The sequence below is a fragment of the Pinus tabuliformis genome, chromosome 3_2 (genome assembly GCF_031772625.1).
Source record: "Pinus tabuliformis cultivar Carrire ecotype Pingquan chromosome 3_2, CPIR1, whole genome shotgun sequence".
Taxonomy (NCBI): domain Eukaryota; kingdom Viridiplantae; phylum Streptophyta; class Pinopsida; order Pinales; family Pinaceae; genus Pinus; species Pinus tabuliformis.
This window is the reverse complement of record NC_142302.1, coordinates 59,127,994-59,146,383: the sequence shown is the minus strand read 5'-3', so window position 1 is coordinate 59,146,383 and position 18,390 is coordinate 59,127,994. Positions and strand designations below refer to the sequence as shown.

At 33.5% G+C, this 18,390-nt stretch overlaps 1 pseudogene; it reads right to left on the bottom strand.

Annotated features, from left to right (window-relative positions):
• Positions 1-10,938: 10,938 nt before the first annotated feature.
• LOC149179818 (protein DEHYDRATION-INDUCED 19-like) lies at positions 10,939-17,699 on the bottom strand (annotated as a pseudogene).
• Positions 17,700-18,390: the final 691 nt, after the last annotated feature.

Here is an 18,390-nt window from a genome sequence, read left to right as displayed (position 1 = left end):
CCCCACGTGGATGTATCGGGGTTGACTTTATTTTTTTTAATATATCGATAACTGCTAATGACTCTGAAGCGAATATGCTGCTTCATTTAAGTCTCAAGGGACGTAGGAGATTTCACCCTCGCTCATCTTCAGAGAAAAACGAAATGAGTATGTTGTCTAATATATTGCAGTTGCAGAAAAGATATGGCAATGCAATACTTGATAAATATTTTAAAGTTATAAAACACAGTCTATGCTTTTCATCCAAATACCAGCAAAGTGAAGAAATCCAGTTCTGTCAATTATCTTCAGGCGTAAGATCGAAATTGCGGAGAAGCTGCGGAGAAATTGCGGAGCCATTCAACACCAAAAGCTGACGAATCTTTAAATCATAGTCTTTAAATCATTTAAGTTAGGAGAAATCCCGCAAAGTGAAGAAATCCCGGAGAAGCTGCAGTCTCCTTTTCACACGTGAAGAAATCCCGGAGAAGCTGAAGTTATAAAACACAGTCTATGCTTTTCAGGCGTAAGATCGAAATCCCGGAGAAGCTGCAGTCTCCTCTTCAAAACAACGAAAAAAGAGGCAAGCAAACAAAATTCAAAACAACGAAAAAAACTATTTTCAAAATATATAGAATTAAGGAAAAAAAAAAAAGCGCGTCGAGAGGGGTCAATCTGAGCGGAGTGTGTGTCAAGATTTAAGGAAATCACTTTTTACACAGACAAGCATGCCCTCGCTGACTTAAAAACCCTAAAAATTTGTAAATATAAATTGCATACAACACCATTTTGGAATTTCCTTTCACTTTAATCGAACCAAAATTTAAATAGTAACTTTAATATTAATATTAAAGTTAATATTGAATTTAACTTTAATATTAAAGTTTATCATTAAATTTAATATTAATGTTAAAGTTTAATATTAATAAATTTATTAAAGTTAAACGTTAAATATTAAATATTGAAATTAAAATTAATAAATATTAAAGTTAAGCATTAAATATTAAATTTAATATTAATATTAGTATTAATATAAATCTTTAATATTAATATTATTAGTGACATTAATGTTTTTAATATAGATAAGATTAATACTTATATTAATATTGATATTAAATTATGTTGATTGGCCTCATTTGTAAGAGTTGAATGACATATAAATGAGAGAAAATGATGCCTTTAGTGTGTATCAACCATGGTTAATCATGGTGAACCATACAAAGAATTTGTCAATATCAAAAGTGTGTCAATATCAAAGGTATTCATCCTAGGGTGTATTATTTATCTTAGGGTGTAATGTTTATAATATTATCCTAGGGTGTAATATTATCCATAGTGTTTATAATATAAATCCTTGGGTTTAATATGAATCCCTATAATTTATAATTATGGTCGACCATGGTCCAATGTCACATTATGACAAAAAAATTCTCAATATGGCACCACATTCCAACGTCAAAATGTGGCAAAGATTATCTCAATATGAAATTAAATCATGATTAACCATGGTCCAATGTCTCTTTGTGGCAAAGGTTGTCTCAATATCAAAATGAACCATGGTCAACCACGGTTAGCCATGTCTATTTTTGGGTTTATAATATTTATCTTAAGTTTTATATACCTTACATTTGTAATGTTAATCCCTTGGGTTTAATATTATTCCTTTAGGTTTATAATAACTTGGGGTTGTAAAATAATCCCTTGGGTTTATTATTTGCTTCGGTTTATAATATCAATCCCTTGGGTTTATTAATCTAAGGGTCCATATTCCTAGGGTTTAATATAAAAACCTTGGGTTTATAATCATGGTCAACCATGGTCCAATGTCACATTGTGAAAAATATTATATCAATATGAAAATAAATCATGGTCCAATGTTGCATTATGACAAGGATTGTCTTAATATGAAAATAAACCATGGTCAACCACGTTCCAACGTGGAATTTTGACAAAGATTGTCTCAAAATGAAAATCAACCATTGTAAGTCATGGTCAACCATGGTCAATAGCCATGGTCACATTGTGGCAAAGGTTGTCTCTTGGTCCAACATCACATTGTGACAAACATGGTCATCCATGGTCAACCATGGTCTAATGTCACATTGTGACCAATATTGTCTCAACATGAAAATCAACCATGGTCAACCATTGTCCAACGTCACATTGTGAAAAATATTGTCGCAATATAAAAATCAATCATGGTCAACCATAGTCCAACGTCACATTGTAAGAAAGATTGTGTCAATATGAAAATCAACTATGGTTAAGCATGTTTATTTTAGGGTTTATATACCTTGGGTTTATAATAAAAAAATTCCTTGGCTTTAATATTATTCCCTTGGGTTTAATGTTATTCCCTTGGGTTTATAATCCTTTCGGTTTTTAGTATTAATCCCTTGTCTTATTAGTCCCTTGGTTTTATCAATCTAAGAGTTCATATTGCTAGGGTATAATATTATTCATAAAATTTATAATATTAATCCTAGGGTTTAATATAAATCCCTTGGGTTTATAATCATGGGCAAGCATGGTCCAATTGCACATTGTGAAAAAATGTCTCGATATGAAAATCAACCATGGTAAACCATAGTCAAATGTCGCATTGTCACAAATATTGTCTCAATATGAAAATAAAACATGGTCAAACATGGTCAACCATGTTTATTTTAGGGTTTATAGTATTTATCTTACGGTTTATATACCTAGGGTTTGCAATATTAATCGCTTTGGTTTAATATTACTCCCTTGGGTTTTTAGTATTAATTGCTTGGGTTTATTATTCCCTTGGGTTTATAATATTAATATGTTGGGTTTATTAATCTAAGGGTTCATTTTCCTAGGGTGTAATATTATTCATAAGGTTTATAATATAAATCCTTGGGTTTAATATAAATCCCTTGGGATTATAATCATGGTCAATCATGGTCCAATCTCACATTCTCACAAAAAAATTCTCAATATGAAAATAAAACATGGTCCAATGTTGCAATGTGACAAAGATTGTCGCGATATGAAAATCAATTATGCTTAATCATGATAAACCATGGTCCAACATCGCTTTGTGACAAAGATTGTCTCAAAATGAAAATGAACCATGGTCAACCACAATCGACAATGTTTATTTTAGGGTTTACAATATTTATCTTATGGTTTATATAACTTGCATTTATAATATTAATCACTTGGGTTTAATATTATTCCCTTAAGTTTGTAATACCTTGGGGATTTAGAATTAATGCGTGGGGTCCATAATATCAATCTCTTCGGTTTATTAATAGAAGGGTTCATATTCCTAGGGCCTAATATTATTCATAATGTTCATAATATTAATCCTATGATTTAATATAAATCCCTTGGGTTTACAATCATCAGCGGGCATGGTCAACCATGGTTTAATGTCACATTGTGCCAAATATTGTCTCAATATGAAAATCAACCATGGTCAACTATGGTCAACCATGGTCCAATGTCGCATTATGACAAAGATTGTCTCAGTATGAAAATCAACGTTGTTAAACCATGGTCAACGATGCTTATTGTAGGCTTTATAATATTCATCTTAGTGTTTTAATACCTTGGGTTTATAATATTTATCCCTTGAGTTTAATATTATTCCCTTACTCGGATGCGGGTGACAACCGAGGTAATTAATGGGGACTCGACTGTTAGGCAGCGTTCGGGTAGGCCAAATGGTAGCCAGCACACCATCCCATGCCCATCTGGAACAAATTCAGGCGTGCATGCATGCAACATTTAATGGCTGCTTAGGCCAGGACCTGGACATCTTATGACTAGATATGGAGCCTCCTAGCCACTCTGTTCTCTGTCCTTCCCACTGTATCTACCTGCCCCATGCTGGTAATCTCTGCAGTTGAACTGTAATCGGGAGTCGTTGCTGGCTGTTGTGTTGTATCGACCTTGGAAATGGGCATCACTATTCCCATTCCAGACTTTGCCCTCTGAATTCAGCCCAGACGACCTCTGTCAATCCTTTGCTTTTTTTCTCTGCCTTCTCTCCTGCTGACTTCTCGTCCCACCATTTTGACATGGTTCATCACCGCATGAGGAGTCACAAGGGTGGTACTTGTGGTGGAAGCACTCGCCCACCGGTAGCGCAGAGCCCTGAGCATGCCTCCCCTTCTCTTCCCCATGATAATTCTCTCCTTCATAGCTCGATTTACATGCGATATCCTAACACTCGCAGTGGACGAGGTCGTGCGCAGGATTCTGATGCTGAATATAGCGATTTCTGGCTTCATACTGCCCCAGCCCCTTTACTCTCTCTTCTGGCCCCTCACACGACCTAGTTCAAGTTTCGTAGCAACCTAAACAGGCCTATAATCACTGCCAATATAACCATTTTCTTCTCTGAAGAAAGTGAGCTGCAAGACGCTCCTTTGAGAAGCTCTGAAGTGCAACTTTAAGAGGATAGTAGACAAGGAAATGGCCGAGACTCAGGGAAGCTACCGGTGGAAGAGGGAAGGGGAATTTGAAGTAGCAGTCTGCATGCAGAGGGTGGACATTCTGAAGACACTTAGCCACCAGGTGGCATGGCAGTAGACGAAGAAAATTGGTATCAGTATGCTTGTCAAATTGAAGAGGAGACTCCAGCCCCAGAGGAAGAAGGAAGAGGAATTTGGGGTGGCGGTCCGCAGCCAGAGGGTGGACATTCTGAAGACTCTCGGCGACCAGGTGGTAGCTTGGTTGAAGTGTTTGGTTTGATGGATATGGTTGGCAGCACGAGTGGCACTTTTCATGCATGGGGTCCACAAGGTGGCGTTGCAGAGAAGGAAGAAGATTGGTATCAGTATGCATGTCGTATTGAAGAGGAGACTCTAGCCCAAGATGAGCTCAAATGATTTCTCATGTCAACCACTACCACCCTTATGCCAGCTAAGGTCTCAACTTCTGACTGGTTTAGTTAAGTCAACTGTTATGTTAGGCTTTTGTCTGGACGAAGAGCTGTTCTGTCACAGCTTTTTTTTGTGTTATTTTGTGTTGTGTCAAGATCTTATGTATGGTCTCTTTTGCTATGGCAAACTGGTTTCCCCAAATATGGGGCAGTTTAGATACTCTTGATGAACAATGGCTATAACGGTTGAGGCTAGGGCCTCATTGTAATTTTACTTTTGTATCTTTTTTAATAGAATTAGCCTTACTTAGAAACAAAAATATTATTCCCTTGGGTTTTTAGTATTAATCCATTGGGTTTATTATTTCATTGGGTTTATATTATCAATCCCTTGGGTTTATTAATCTAAGGGTTCATATTCCTAGGGGATAATGTTATTCATAAGTTTTATAATATTAATCTTTGGGTTTAATATTAATCCATTAGGTTTATAATCATGGTCAACCATGGGCCAATGTCACATTTGGACAAATATTTTCTCAATATGAAAATCAACTAATGTCGCATTATGACAAGGGTTGTCTCAATATAAAAATATTGGCTCAATATTAAAATCGATCATGGTCAACCATAGTCCAACATTGCATTGTGACAAAGATTGTGTCAATATGAAAATCAACCGTGGTCAACTATGGTTAGCCATGTTTATTTTGGGGTTTATTATATTTAACCATGTTGATTTTAGGGTTTAACAAGAAAATCAATGATTGTCAACCATGGTACAATGTTGCATTATGAGAAAGATTTTCTCAATATGGAAATCAACCATAATCAAACATGGTCTAACGTCGCATTGTAATAAAGATTGTCTCGACATTACAATCAATCATCGTCAACCATAGTCAATCATGGTCAACCATGGTCAATAACCATGGTCACATTGTGACAAAGGATTGTCTCTTTGTCCAATGCTACATTGTGACAAAGATTGTCTCAATATGAAAATCAACCATGGCCAACCAGTGTCCAACGTCGCATTGTGCAAAAAGCTCTCTCAATATGAAAGTCAATCATGGTCAACCATAGTCCAACGTCGCATTGTGACAAAGATTTTGTCAATATGAAATTCATCCATGGCCAAACATGGTCAACTGTGTTTATTTTAGGGTTTTTAATATTTATCTTAGGATTTATATACCTTGGGTTTATAATATTTATCCCTTGGGTTTATAATCACTTGGGTTTTTAATATTAATCCCTTGGGTTTACAATATTTATCTTAGGGTTTATACATCTTGGGCTTACAATATGGATCCCTTGGGTTTAATATTATTCTGTACATCGTGACAACCATGGTCATGTATGGTCAAACGTCGCATTGTGACAAAGTTTGTCTCAATATGAAAATCAATGATGGTAAACCATGACGAACCATTGTGCAACATTGCATTGTGCCAAAGGTTGTCTCAAAATGAAAATCAATCATGGTCAACCATAGTCCAATATCGCATTATGGAAAATATTGTGTCAATATGAAAATCATCGGTGGTCAACCATGTTTATTTTAGGGTTTATAATATTTATCTTAGGGTTTATATACCTTGGGTATATAAGAGACTTTTCTCAATGTCAAAATCAATCATGGTCAACCATGGTCCAATGTCGCATTGTGATAAATATTGTCTCCATATGAAAGTCAACCATGATGACAAAGATTGTCTCGACATTACAATCAATCATGGTCAACTATGGCCACATTGTGACAAAGATTGTCTATTAGTCAAATGTCAGATTGTGACAACCATGGTCAACCATGCTCCAATGCTACATTGTGACGAAGTTTGTCTCAATATGAAAATCACCGATGGTGAACCATGACCAACCATTGTGCAACATCGCATTATGCCAAGGTTGTCTCAAAATGAAAATCAATCATGGTCAACCATAGTCCAATGTCGCATTGTGGCAAAGATTGTGTCAATATGAAAATCATTTGTGGTCAGCCATGGTCAACCATGTTTATTTTAGGGTTTATAATATTTATCTTAGGGTTTACATACCTTGGGTTTATAAGAGACTTTTCTCAATATGAAAATCAATCATGGCCAACCATGGTCCAATGTCGCATTGTGATAAATATTGTCTCCATATGAAAATAAACCATGATCAAGCATGGTCCAACGTCGAATTGTGAGAAATATTGTCTCGACATTACAATCAATCATGGTCAACTATGGTCACATTGTGACAAAGATTGTCTCTTGGTCCAATGTCACATTGTGACAACCATGGTCAACTGTGCTCCAACACCGCATTGTGACAAAGATTGTCTCAATATGAAAATCAACCATGGTTAGCCATTTAAAATATTGTGGCAAAGTTTGTTTCAATATGAAAACCAATCATGGTCAACCATAGTCTAACGTCTCATTCTGACAAAGATTGTGCCAATATCAAAATCACTTGTGGTCAGCCATTGTCAACCATGTATATTTTAGGGTTTATATTTTTTATCCTAGGGTTTAGTCTTTACCCTAGGGTGTAATATTATTCATAGGGTTTATAATATAAATCCTTGGGTTTAGTATAAATCCGTTGCGTTTATAATCATAATCAACCATTATGACAAAGATGTTCTCAATATGGCACCATAGTCCAACATCACAATTTGGTCTATATATGAAAATTAATTATTAATTATTATTATTATTAAATAAATATTGTTTAATAAATATATATTTATAGCTAATATTTATTAATAACAATGATTAATAATTATTATCAACATTATTAATAATTTAATAATCAATTATTTTTAATTATTAAATAATTATAGTGGTTAATCATTAATTAATTAATACCAATAATAATTAATTATTAATTAATTAATAAAAATTATTAAAATAATAATATTTAATATTTATTTATTAATAAAGAATAAATATTTATTATTAATAATAAATAAATAGTTAATTATTATTATTATTATTATTATTTTAACAATATTTTTATTATTATATATTTATCATGGTTTGTGTGTGGTAGATACACATAAGACTTTCACGTCTATCAACCACATTTAATTAACTAAATGTGGTTGTGTTAATTATAACTTTTTTTAAATTAAAAGTATTTTTATTCTTTTATAACATTTAAGTCTTCATTAATAACTATTAAATTATATATTTAAGTTATATTATTAAAGTAGGTTATTCATATTACATAGTTATTATTAAATTGTCATTATTATATAAATACTTTTATTATATTATGATTATTATATAAATTACATAAATAATTTTATTAAATAAAATGTTTAAAATTTAATTATTATTTTTATGTTTATTAGCTTAAAGAATTTGTCAAGTAGAAAACAGTTTATAAAATATTGATAACTATGTCATAATTATATGATATACAACATTATACATATTAATGTTTTTTACAATTTAATCCATCATATTATAGAGTTTGACAATTACATTGAAAATGAGTATTTCAAAGAAGAAACAATTTTGCCCAGAAATAATGGAAATTGCCTTGTAGAAAGTTCTTGAAATATAGTTATGGTTGTGAAGCTTTGGAATATTGGGTAATAATGAGTGGTTAATGATACTAAATCAATTTCCATTATCAGAAAAACTATTCAAGTACTTTATTCTAGTGAGAATTTGATGATGCTAAATCAATTCCCTGTAATATCCCTAAAACTTTATAATAATATTTACCATTTATATAAGTAAAAATATTATTGTTTTCACATGTATACATTCAATTACTCCATTATTAAGTTCTGGTTAGAATCAAGAAGCAATTAAAAATTCTTGGCGAAGAATGTGGTAAGCTCTCTTGTATCAAGAATCAGTGGTAAGATACACTACTACATGTAGGGGGGTTTTAAGACAATACTTGAGTCAATTGTCTTAACTTAAGACAAAAAGAAACTTGTTTATTGTTTTAAATATTGTCTCTAAGCGGGTGCCTAAAAATATAATGTCTCAAAAACTTGTCTCTATAAAGACAATATAGAACACATATTACACATATTATTATTGTCTCTATGAAGACAAGAATTATTGTCTATTAAGAGATAATTTGATTTGTCTTCCTAGAGAAAATTTCATTTGTCTCTCTAGAGATAGCTTCATTTGTGTCTCTTTAGAGACAATTACATTTTTGTCTTTTTAGAGACAATAGCTGAGATTAAAAACATATTGTCTCAATAGAGACAATACGTCCATAATTCAAACTATTGTCTCTCTAGAGACAATATAAAAAATTATTTAAAAAAATAAATGTCCATAATTCAAACTATTGTCTCTCTAGAGACAATATAAAAAATTATTTAAAAATAAATAAATGTCCATAATTCAAACTATTGTCTCTCTAGAGACAATATAAAAAATTATTTAAAAAAAATAAATGTCCATAATTCAAACTATTGTCTTTCTAGAGACAATATAAAAAATTATTTAAAAAAAAAAAAAAATCATTTTGAATGTTCTTTCAAAGTAGTTTCACATTCAAAGTTCACAAATAGTACTCGTGTATGAGAGAAACCACCACAGAAATTCTTGTCTGATAGAAACCAGCGCATATGGGTTATTAATATTACCTTTGTTTAGCAAGAGGGGATTCAATTCATTACTAAATTTATGCCCAAGTTTTACTTTGTGTTCCAACAAAACCTGGCACCCCTGTAAATCTGTAGGTTTACTCTGCCAATTAAATAATAACAAGCTGTGTGTGTGGAGCGCTCAGTCCAGCATTCACATTTCCACACCAGTAATTACTAACATAACAATGCAGCATTCCATGCCTGACGTGGTTTTCTTCCAACAGACATGAAGACAAGTAGCACTTCAGAAAATATTGCTCGAGCATTAAACATGTGAGACCAACAGCAGATAAAATGTGATGCTTAAGCAATAAAACGGAATAGAACTATTTCCTTCAAAGCCAAAGTTACCCAGCATTGGCATGAATATAAGTGATAAATATATCAAAGTGAGCACTGAAAATTGATGTTGGAACACTCCTATAAAATATAAATCATGCTAGCATTAATACAGAGCAGAAAATGCTTTCCTCCAAGACCACGTGAGCTTAACATGGCCACCCATATATAAATGCAATGTCCAGCCAACATATTTAATTACTGTCTACTTTTCAACAGTGTGCCATCTTATAAAGCTTTAATATATACTTCAAATGGGAGTCAGAAGTAGATATTAAAGCTTTATAAAGATATTGTGCACAATAAAGATTTATACTCGTATGCTCTTTTTCTATATAAAGATTTATACTCATCTTCTCTTTTGTGTCCGATTACAGTATATAAAATAATGGAATGAAATAGATTATGAATGTTACAATGCTTCATGAGTACCTTATAGCTTGAAGTATGTAGTGCAGATGTTCTGAACAGTAATTTATACACCATGTATCATTCAGTGCTTCATCAAGTGATGGATCAGAGTTTTCCACAGGGAAATCATTCACTCCTGCAACCAAATTTTAGCGTTATGTCTCCATCTATTGAAATAAAAAATGAAATGAAAATCGGTAATGTGATTTACTTACCATTTTCTGTTATAAATATAGGTGGATTGTTATACCGTTGTTTTATGTAGATTAGCAAATCCCTTAGCCCTGGTGCATACACATAAAGCCAAAAGGATGCATGTGCAAATGTTACAGATATATATCAACATTTGTGGCTTTAGCTTTTAAATTAAAATACATAATTTGAGCTCAATTTTAAGCTTGAATATCAATATTTGTGTGTAAGTTTTGTTCTAAATATTTTAGAATACCTTGACTCCTATTGGCACCCCATTGTGCTTTGCTGTAGAAATCAAGTCAAATGCAAATCAAATGTTAGTAAGTAGCAAGAACTTCCTAGATATACTACTGGCTTTGATCCTTAGTTTGTTACATAGGAACAAAATGATAGTAAATGACGAGGCCTTATAGATGAAATTGGCTCTGTTGTCCTTGTTCCAGCTAGAGTTCACCTTGGTCAGGTCCAAACAATTAATTGCGTATTGACTTGTATAATAATTCATTCCAAGGAAGTCGAAGGATCCTTTTAACTGTTTAGATTCTTACTCAGTGAACTTTAGCAAACAATCACTGAGTCTATCTCTCATTGTAAATGGGTAGTCCCCTGATGTTACTGGATCGATAAACCTGCCATACAAAAAGTCATAGTGGAACAGAGTACTGTAAGAAAATAAGCAAATATGATGATAGAAAATTTATGCACCTAACAAAAGCCATAAAAGCAACTGACCACAAAAGAATCTTATATTAAATTGTAAGGATCCAAAACCAGAGACAAATAATACCAGCCAAGCATGAAATCAATCGCTCGCTACGCTGCATTTTGGTCATCCTAAGATGACGAATAAGGATAAGTCTAGTTACAGACTAATGTAAGCCCTATACAACCCTTTTTCTCGACCTGCAAATATTTTCACAACACAAATCTCTCTTTTTGAGTGCAGCGAAAACATAGCTAAACTGAGAAGCTAGTAACGAAAACTTAATGAACTTTTTAAATGCACATTGCACAGCCATTTCAAGTATAGTTAGAACACTTCTAAGTAAAAAATACTTGCTTAGATTTATACCAACTTTGGAGCTATCCAATGTTGAGAAGGATCAAAAGCCATTTTGTAACTGTTTTAGTTGATAGTGTGAATATCTCAATCTTCCAATAATACAGCTTGTATGGGGATGCCTAAGGGGCAGGGCTACTTAACAGATGCCAGGTTTATTGGTCTCTGTATGCATTTCTCTTTTAGGCCCAGTATAGATGTACAAGTTTAGTGACAGCTAAGACAATGAGAATGCTCAAGTGGCCTAATTATCATCATTCACAACTATCATGAAGGAGTAGGATGATAGGTTTTTATTTCATATATCAGATAAAAATTCAACCATCAAATTGAGAAGATCTTACAGAAGGAGTAGGATAAGGGATTTTTGTGAAAATTGGGTAAACATTCCATTTGCATCATGAAATAACACATATCAAATTCACATGGTAAAGCATAATACCAATATAGTAGCATTTTCAAAATTTCTATATTCATATTATCAGAATCTACCATTGCAATAAATTTCAGCATAGATTAGATAACAGGATTCCAATGAAAACAAATTGGGAAAGAGGCTAATCATTATATTCTTCTAGTTATCTTATTCTATAAGGTTCATGGTGAAATCACAATTTTCTCTTGTTTAAATTGTATTTTTGAATGCAGATATGGATTCAGCACATTGGAAAACCCCAAGGTTTTCCCAAGGTATATGAATTGTGGTACTCAATAACTTTAAATTGAAATTTTCCTAATATTTCAACAGATTTTGAGCAAAATCAACCAGAAAAGCTGTCCAAAACAGGGCCAAAAGTTCGCCCCGTTAGACTACTGCGATGGGCAATTGGAAAATCATCATCAGTAAGCTGAGGTTCTAGTTAATTGGGTATCCTATTGCCTCATAAGTGAGGGCCTAATGGATCCCATATATAGTAGCCTTTTATGCAGTACGCCTAGTAACTGCATCCTCTGTTGCATCTCTTACCATGAATGTATGTCAACCAACTATATATTTGAAGATCAAACCCTAAAACGGAGTACTTCCCATTGCCATAATGTTTATAGCTTAACCACTGCAAATCCATTTGTACATAAATCAACATTTTTATGTGCTCTGGGGTCTTTTGACATAAATCTACATGCTGACCAATTGAAAAACAATCATGAAAGCTGATGTTAGCTTCAATTCTCTTAGGCTTTTGTGTGTAGAATAAATACTCTACCTTGTATTTTCTCCTATATACTTCCACAGCAGCTGCATGTGCGAGAAGCATGTAATGATCCGCTATGTACATTTCATATGCATCAGGTCTCTAAAAACCACAGAGGCCAGGAGCAATAATTCTGACATCATATCCTAGGGTACAATATATAAAAGGTTCGTTGAATGTTATCCACTATTTAACCCGATCACCAAATAATCGGAAACATGCTTCTGCATAGGTAGTGAAATCAATCCTGCATCATGATATCATTAAAACATAAATAGCAATTGTCCCAAAAGGTACAAAGAGAGGCCGATAGGATTATTAAATTGAATTTGTTGAATTTTTCTAGAAGAGTTAATTGGTTTGTGGAAAACCTTGTTTTCTTGGACTGGATCATTGTGCAAATACTTTTCTTTAGATGTTTTGTTTATATCTATATTGCAAGGAACACATTGAAAAATCAAGAGGTTTAGTCAATTTGCCAAAATCAAGAAACCTCTATAGATGGCCATTATAAGTGGATTTATGGTGTCAGTGGCTTTCACAAGCTCAAATTCAAACATCCGCCACATATTCAAATGTCCTAAGCATTGACACATGCCACTTGATTCTCGTAATTTAATTATAAAATCACGTCAAAACGTATGGGGGTATTAAGTCTGCGGAGATACAGCTAAAGAGTTGGCCGCAGGTAGTTTTAATTGGTGTATGGGGTATATAATTTAATACTAATTAGTGCTTGCCAAAGGCCAGGGAAGAAGAACAGTGCTTACCAAAAGCCAAGGAAGAAGAACAACAACAACAATTGGCAGACCAAAGAAACGATCAACTCTGAGGCCAAGAGTGACATAAAATAATGGGAAAAAGCAGTTAAAATATATTTAAGAGTGACATAAAAGAATGGGAAAAAGTAGTAAAAATATCTTGCCATGCCACAGAGCACACAGTAGAACTCAGAGGTGAAAAGAAGGCAACTCAACCGATATTTGGAAACATGATCGTCCAGTGATCTGCAACTTGTACGGAAATGATAGAACAGTCTCAGATAGTTTCATAGGAGAGATTCCTACAATATCTCATAACAAAATATTCCTAAAACTCAAATTGTTCTTGACCTTCATTTATGTGATGTTTCCTCTTGGATTTCTTCCAACATATGGAAATACACACCATTAATGTTAAAGCGATCATCAGAGATCATCAAAGCTCCGGGTATCGTTATTCCAAGAACAATTTTCACTTTGGCATTTTTAGATTTTGATTGAACGGTACATTCCCATTTATGCATGGAGAGGTAGTGATTACCAAAGAATCTGCAACACATTGAAATAAAAGTATTTTCAATGAGCCTAAGATTATATGGCCCTTCAACTATTTAGGTATTAGCATTGTCTTTGGAATACATTGCACTAGTTGGAAACAAAATACAATGAAAATTGCTGATGAATACCGAAATGAAATATCAGATTACATGAGTTTCAACGAAGGCTTGCGAAGAAGTTGTATTGGAATTTTTGTTTTCTATATATCTGCACCATAAAGCTAAACACGATTGTTATACAATTTTGGTAATTGAAATCCATTTTATTTGAATAATTGTCACAAAAAGTGCAAAAAGCGACATACAACTCTTTAAGGTTTTTTTTAGTTCTGATAGCCAATCTGGAACTATGCCATTCACGTTGTTGTTTTGTATATGTCTACACAACCAGCGAACAAATAATCACAAATTTCTTTGTAATATTCGTGCTCTTTTTCCAAATATACATAATTGGCTAAAGATCAAATGACCTAGAAAGTGGAGGTTTATGTTTAAAGAAAATACTTACATTCTCTCCAGTATGGTTAAATTGGAAAGGTCCAATCAGATGGTTATTGTCAGGTGACCTGCTAATTTCAAAACAGTAAAATATTCAAATGGAAGCGGCACAATCAGATTTTATTTTAACAACCAAATAATTTTAACCCAAAATTAAGAATCCTAATCAACACAATTTCTATTTTATTTTAACCCAAAATTAATACCATTGCTATGAATTTTTAGTTTGTACACACAACCCTCCAGCCAAAAGTTGGATGTAGGCTAGTATATATGTATATCATAGGCTGTATGTTGGTAATATTATCTGTAGTTTCACCATGCATCAATATGGAATAATATATGCAAATTTAATAAACTCCACCGCGACACTTTATACTTGCAGTGTTGTTGGTGTTTTTAAAATATGAACTTTTCAGAAAGCATTCTAACAGGTAAACAATAATAAAACATGTTACATGCCTAAGCACTCCCTTCCCTGTGACAAATCTAAAGGTGACATTTAAATAGTTGGTCCATTATTTCATAACAACAAAAGCTTATTTTCCTTTTCCAATGTTTGGCATAAAGTTATTATAAGCCCAAAATAAAACAAACATATCAATGGGTCATCAATCAAAGGAACAATAGGAAAGAAAACTACATGAGCATTGAGAATCATTAAGCAATTGTAGATAAGCATTAAAAAATTATTAGAAAAAACATTCTTAATGTTACCTGCCCATAACTCGCACATCAAGAGATTTTTTCATCGATCTTTCTCTGATGATACAATTGGTTTTATTTGATCCTCATTGCTCTCAGAAATTTACAAGTTATAAACAAAGGAAGATCGCAGAAGATCTGTTACTGCACTATTAGCAGCCACCCCACGCGAGGACACACCTTCTAGAAGTGGATGTAGCTGCCCCTCCCAAAGCTCTCTACTCAGAAAAGACAGTGTGGAATTAGGTGGAAACCCACCTCTGCGAAATCTCCTCCTACGCTGCATGTATCTAGTAATTAAAGGGAACAAATTGACACCCTTCACAACCATTTCATTCAAGAACTATAATTTCAATGGATAGAATACTAAGGTCGACAAGCACTGACAAACATAATCTACATTTTTAACAGACAGAAAACCCAAGGAAGTCAGAACACAGCTCTGCTGATACAATGGAGTAGCATTTGAAATATTGAAAGTAAATATAAATTCTTCTCTGCCCAAGCATTTCAAACATATATTCCACTATATCTTTTCATGTCATAGTCAAAGTAGAGGATATTTTGAACAATTGACCATGTTGAAGAGTTATATACCCAACCATATCCTTCCCAACTTTAGCTGCGCACACAGGGCATAGCTGCAAAGAAATACACAAAATTTTCAGGAAAGCATTACACATGAGACCTCATCTAACAGCCCGACATCATAAAATTAAAGACCCACAAAAGTTTCCTATTACTTGAAACAGTAAGTTTATTATCTTATAGGAAGTCAAACTATACATCTAAAAACTTGAGGAAACAATAATGTTTAGACAGAAATAGCTAATAAGTATTCCATAGCTTATTGCAAATAGTCAGCATGAAAGCAAATGTGTCATAAGAAGAATAAAAAGATCAAACAATCAAATGGCTATTTCATCCAGCAACAGGAATGGTTTTCCTATGTATATTACCGTTTACATATCGAATTAAAAAGTTTAAAACGACTTATCAAAATAGATTTTTTACGTTCTTCAATGCATCTCCTAGGCTTAGACCATCTCAATAAAAGATACTTGCATATTCACTATCATCTCGTCCTAGGAGTGACTCTTAAATATACTAAAAAATACTAAAAGTTGTTTAAACGAACATGGATGTAAATTCTCACACATTGAGACTTGAAAAAAGAAACTTTTGAACAATGTCAACATGGATTGTTCCATGTCCACTAACATAGATGACAAATTCTATCTATCTCAAAAAGGCACACCCCACATACAGGCATTTTCTTGTTGGAAAATTCTCAAACAAGTAATATATCTTTATTAAAATTGGGAAGACTTCCACTAACCCATGTTATATTGGTCAGTGTCAATCAACTGTTTGATTTTAGTACTCAGAAATCTCAAGCAGAGAATTACTTAACCAATTGGCTAGTGGATGTCATTTGCCAAAAAAATACCCTTGGGTTCAATGCGATTGGACTGAGTAACTGATTATATAATATGGGCCCCATTGTCTATGGCACAGATGGTATTCGCTTGCAACTGTTCTATGCAATATTTTCCTAAAATGGCTCTTGTAAAGTCTTGAATCTGTTCCTCAATCTTACAACCATAGTTACAAGATCAAAATAAACTGATATGCCAACCCAGAACTGATGAATACACTCTTAAAATGTGTAATATAAAAGATGCAGGAAAAATGTTGGCAAACAGTAATTGCAGCTGAAAAGCGACCCAAAAAATAATCTAAAAGTAAGGACAGAATTTCCACACACCGCATTTTTTGTGTCGATGCAATGTTCACCCTCAAGATGGCAGCAGAGCAATGAGATATCAAAATCCTCAAAACAAAATGGGCAAGTGAAATCCGCCCGTATGTCATCATCGCCCTCCAATTCATCAAATTTAAACTGCCGATCTGTATGGACAGAAAAACAACCTACTCAGAGCTTCAAATGATCCCAAACAAAAACACAATTTACAAAATTGAAAACCCCCAAAAGGCAATTAGCCCGAAGCAAGTAAAATTAATAGGCTTGTAGTTTGAACCCAGACAAAACAGAGGGGTCTTCTAACAGGGAATACTGATGCATTTATGGAATTGACCCCAGAAGTAGATAGATAAAAAAATGAACTTTACAGCACAACAAGACCAACTTCGAGCCATTGCTATTAATATGTAGTGATAACTCCACAAGGGTCGCCTTCAAAGTACTGCAAATACCACATGAGTTCATTCATATGAAGGTACTTAATTTTCTCAAAATAAGTGCCATAATTCCTAAAAATTAGTCCAACAAAAGCAAATGGTCTGAACATTATAACAAAATGACCCAGCGGATAGGGTAGATTTCAACCATCTACAGCCTTGAGAAACCAACACATAAAACTCAAAATCCCTCCAGATTTTAGGTCCCTATGAACACTTCGAAATTAAAAATAGGGCAAAAGTAAGAAACCTATATGATGATGATAATGATGAACTGCGTGATGGCGCTTTGCTGCCATGATATGAGCCGCCCATAATTCAGCGTCCATGGTGTCTGGAGCTTAAAAATTTATCGCCTGACATAAGACCAAACCCTGGCTTCTCTTAAACCCTTTGCAATTGATATGGGAAAAAGTAGTAAAAATATCTTCAAGAGTGACATAAAAGAATGGGAAAAAGCAAAAAAACATTTTTTTGTCGATGCAATGTTCATCCTCAAGATGGCAGCAGAGAAATGCGATATCAAAATCCTCAAAACAAAATGGGCAAGTGAAATCCGCCTGTATTTTATCATCGCCCTATAATTCATCAAAGTTAAACTACCGATCTGTACAGACAGAAAAACAACCTACTCAGAACTTCAAATGATCCCAAACAAAAACATAGTTTACAAAATTGAAAACCCCCAAAGGCAATTAGCCCGAAGGAGGTCAAATTAATAGGCTCATAGGTTGAACCCAGAAAAAACAAAGGGGGTTCCTAATGGGCAATACCGATGCATTTACGGAATTGACCCCAAAAGTAGATAGATAAAAAAATGAACTTTAAAACACAACAAGACCAACTTTGAGCCACTGCAGTTAATATGTAGTGATAACTGCACAAGGGTCGCCTTCAAAGTACTGCAAATACTACATGAGTTCATTCATATGAAGGTACTTAATTTTCTCAAAATAAGTGCCATAATTCCTAAAAATTAGTCCAACAAAAGCAAATGGTCTGAACATTATAACAAGATGA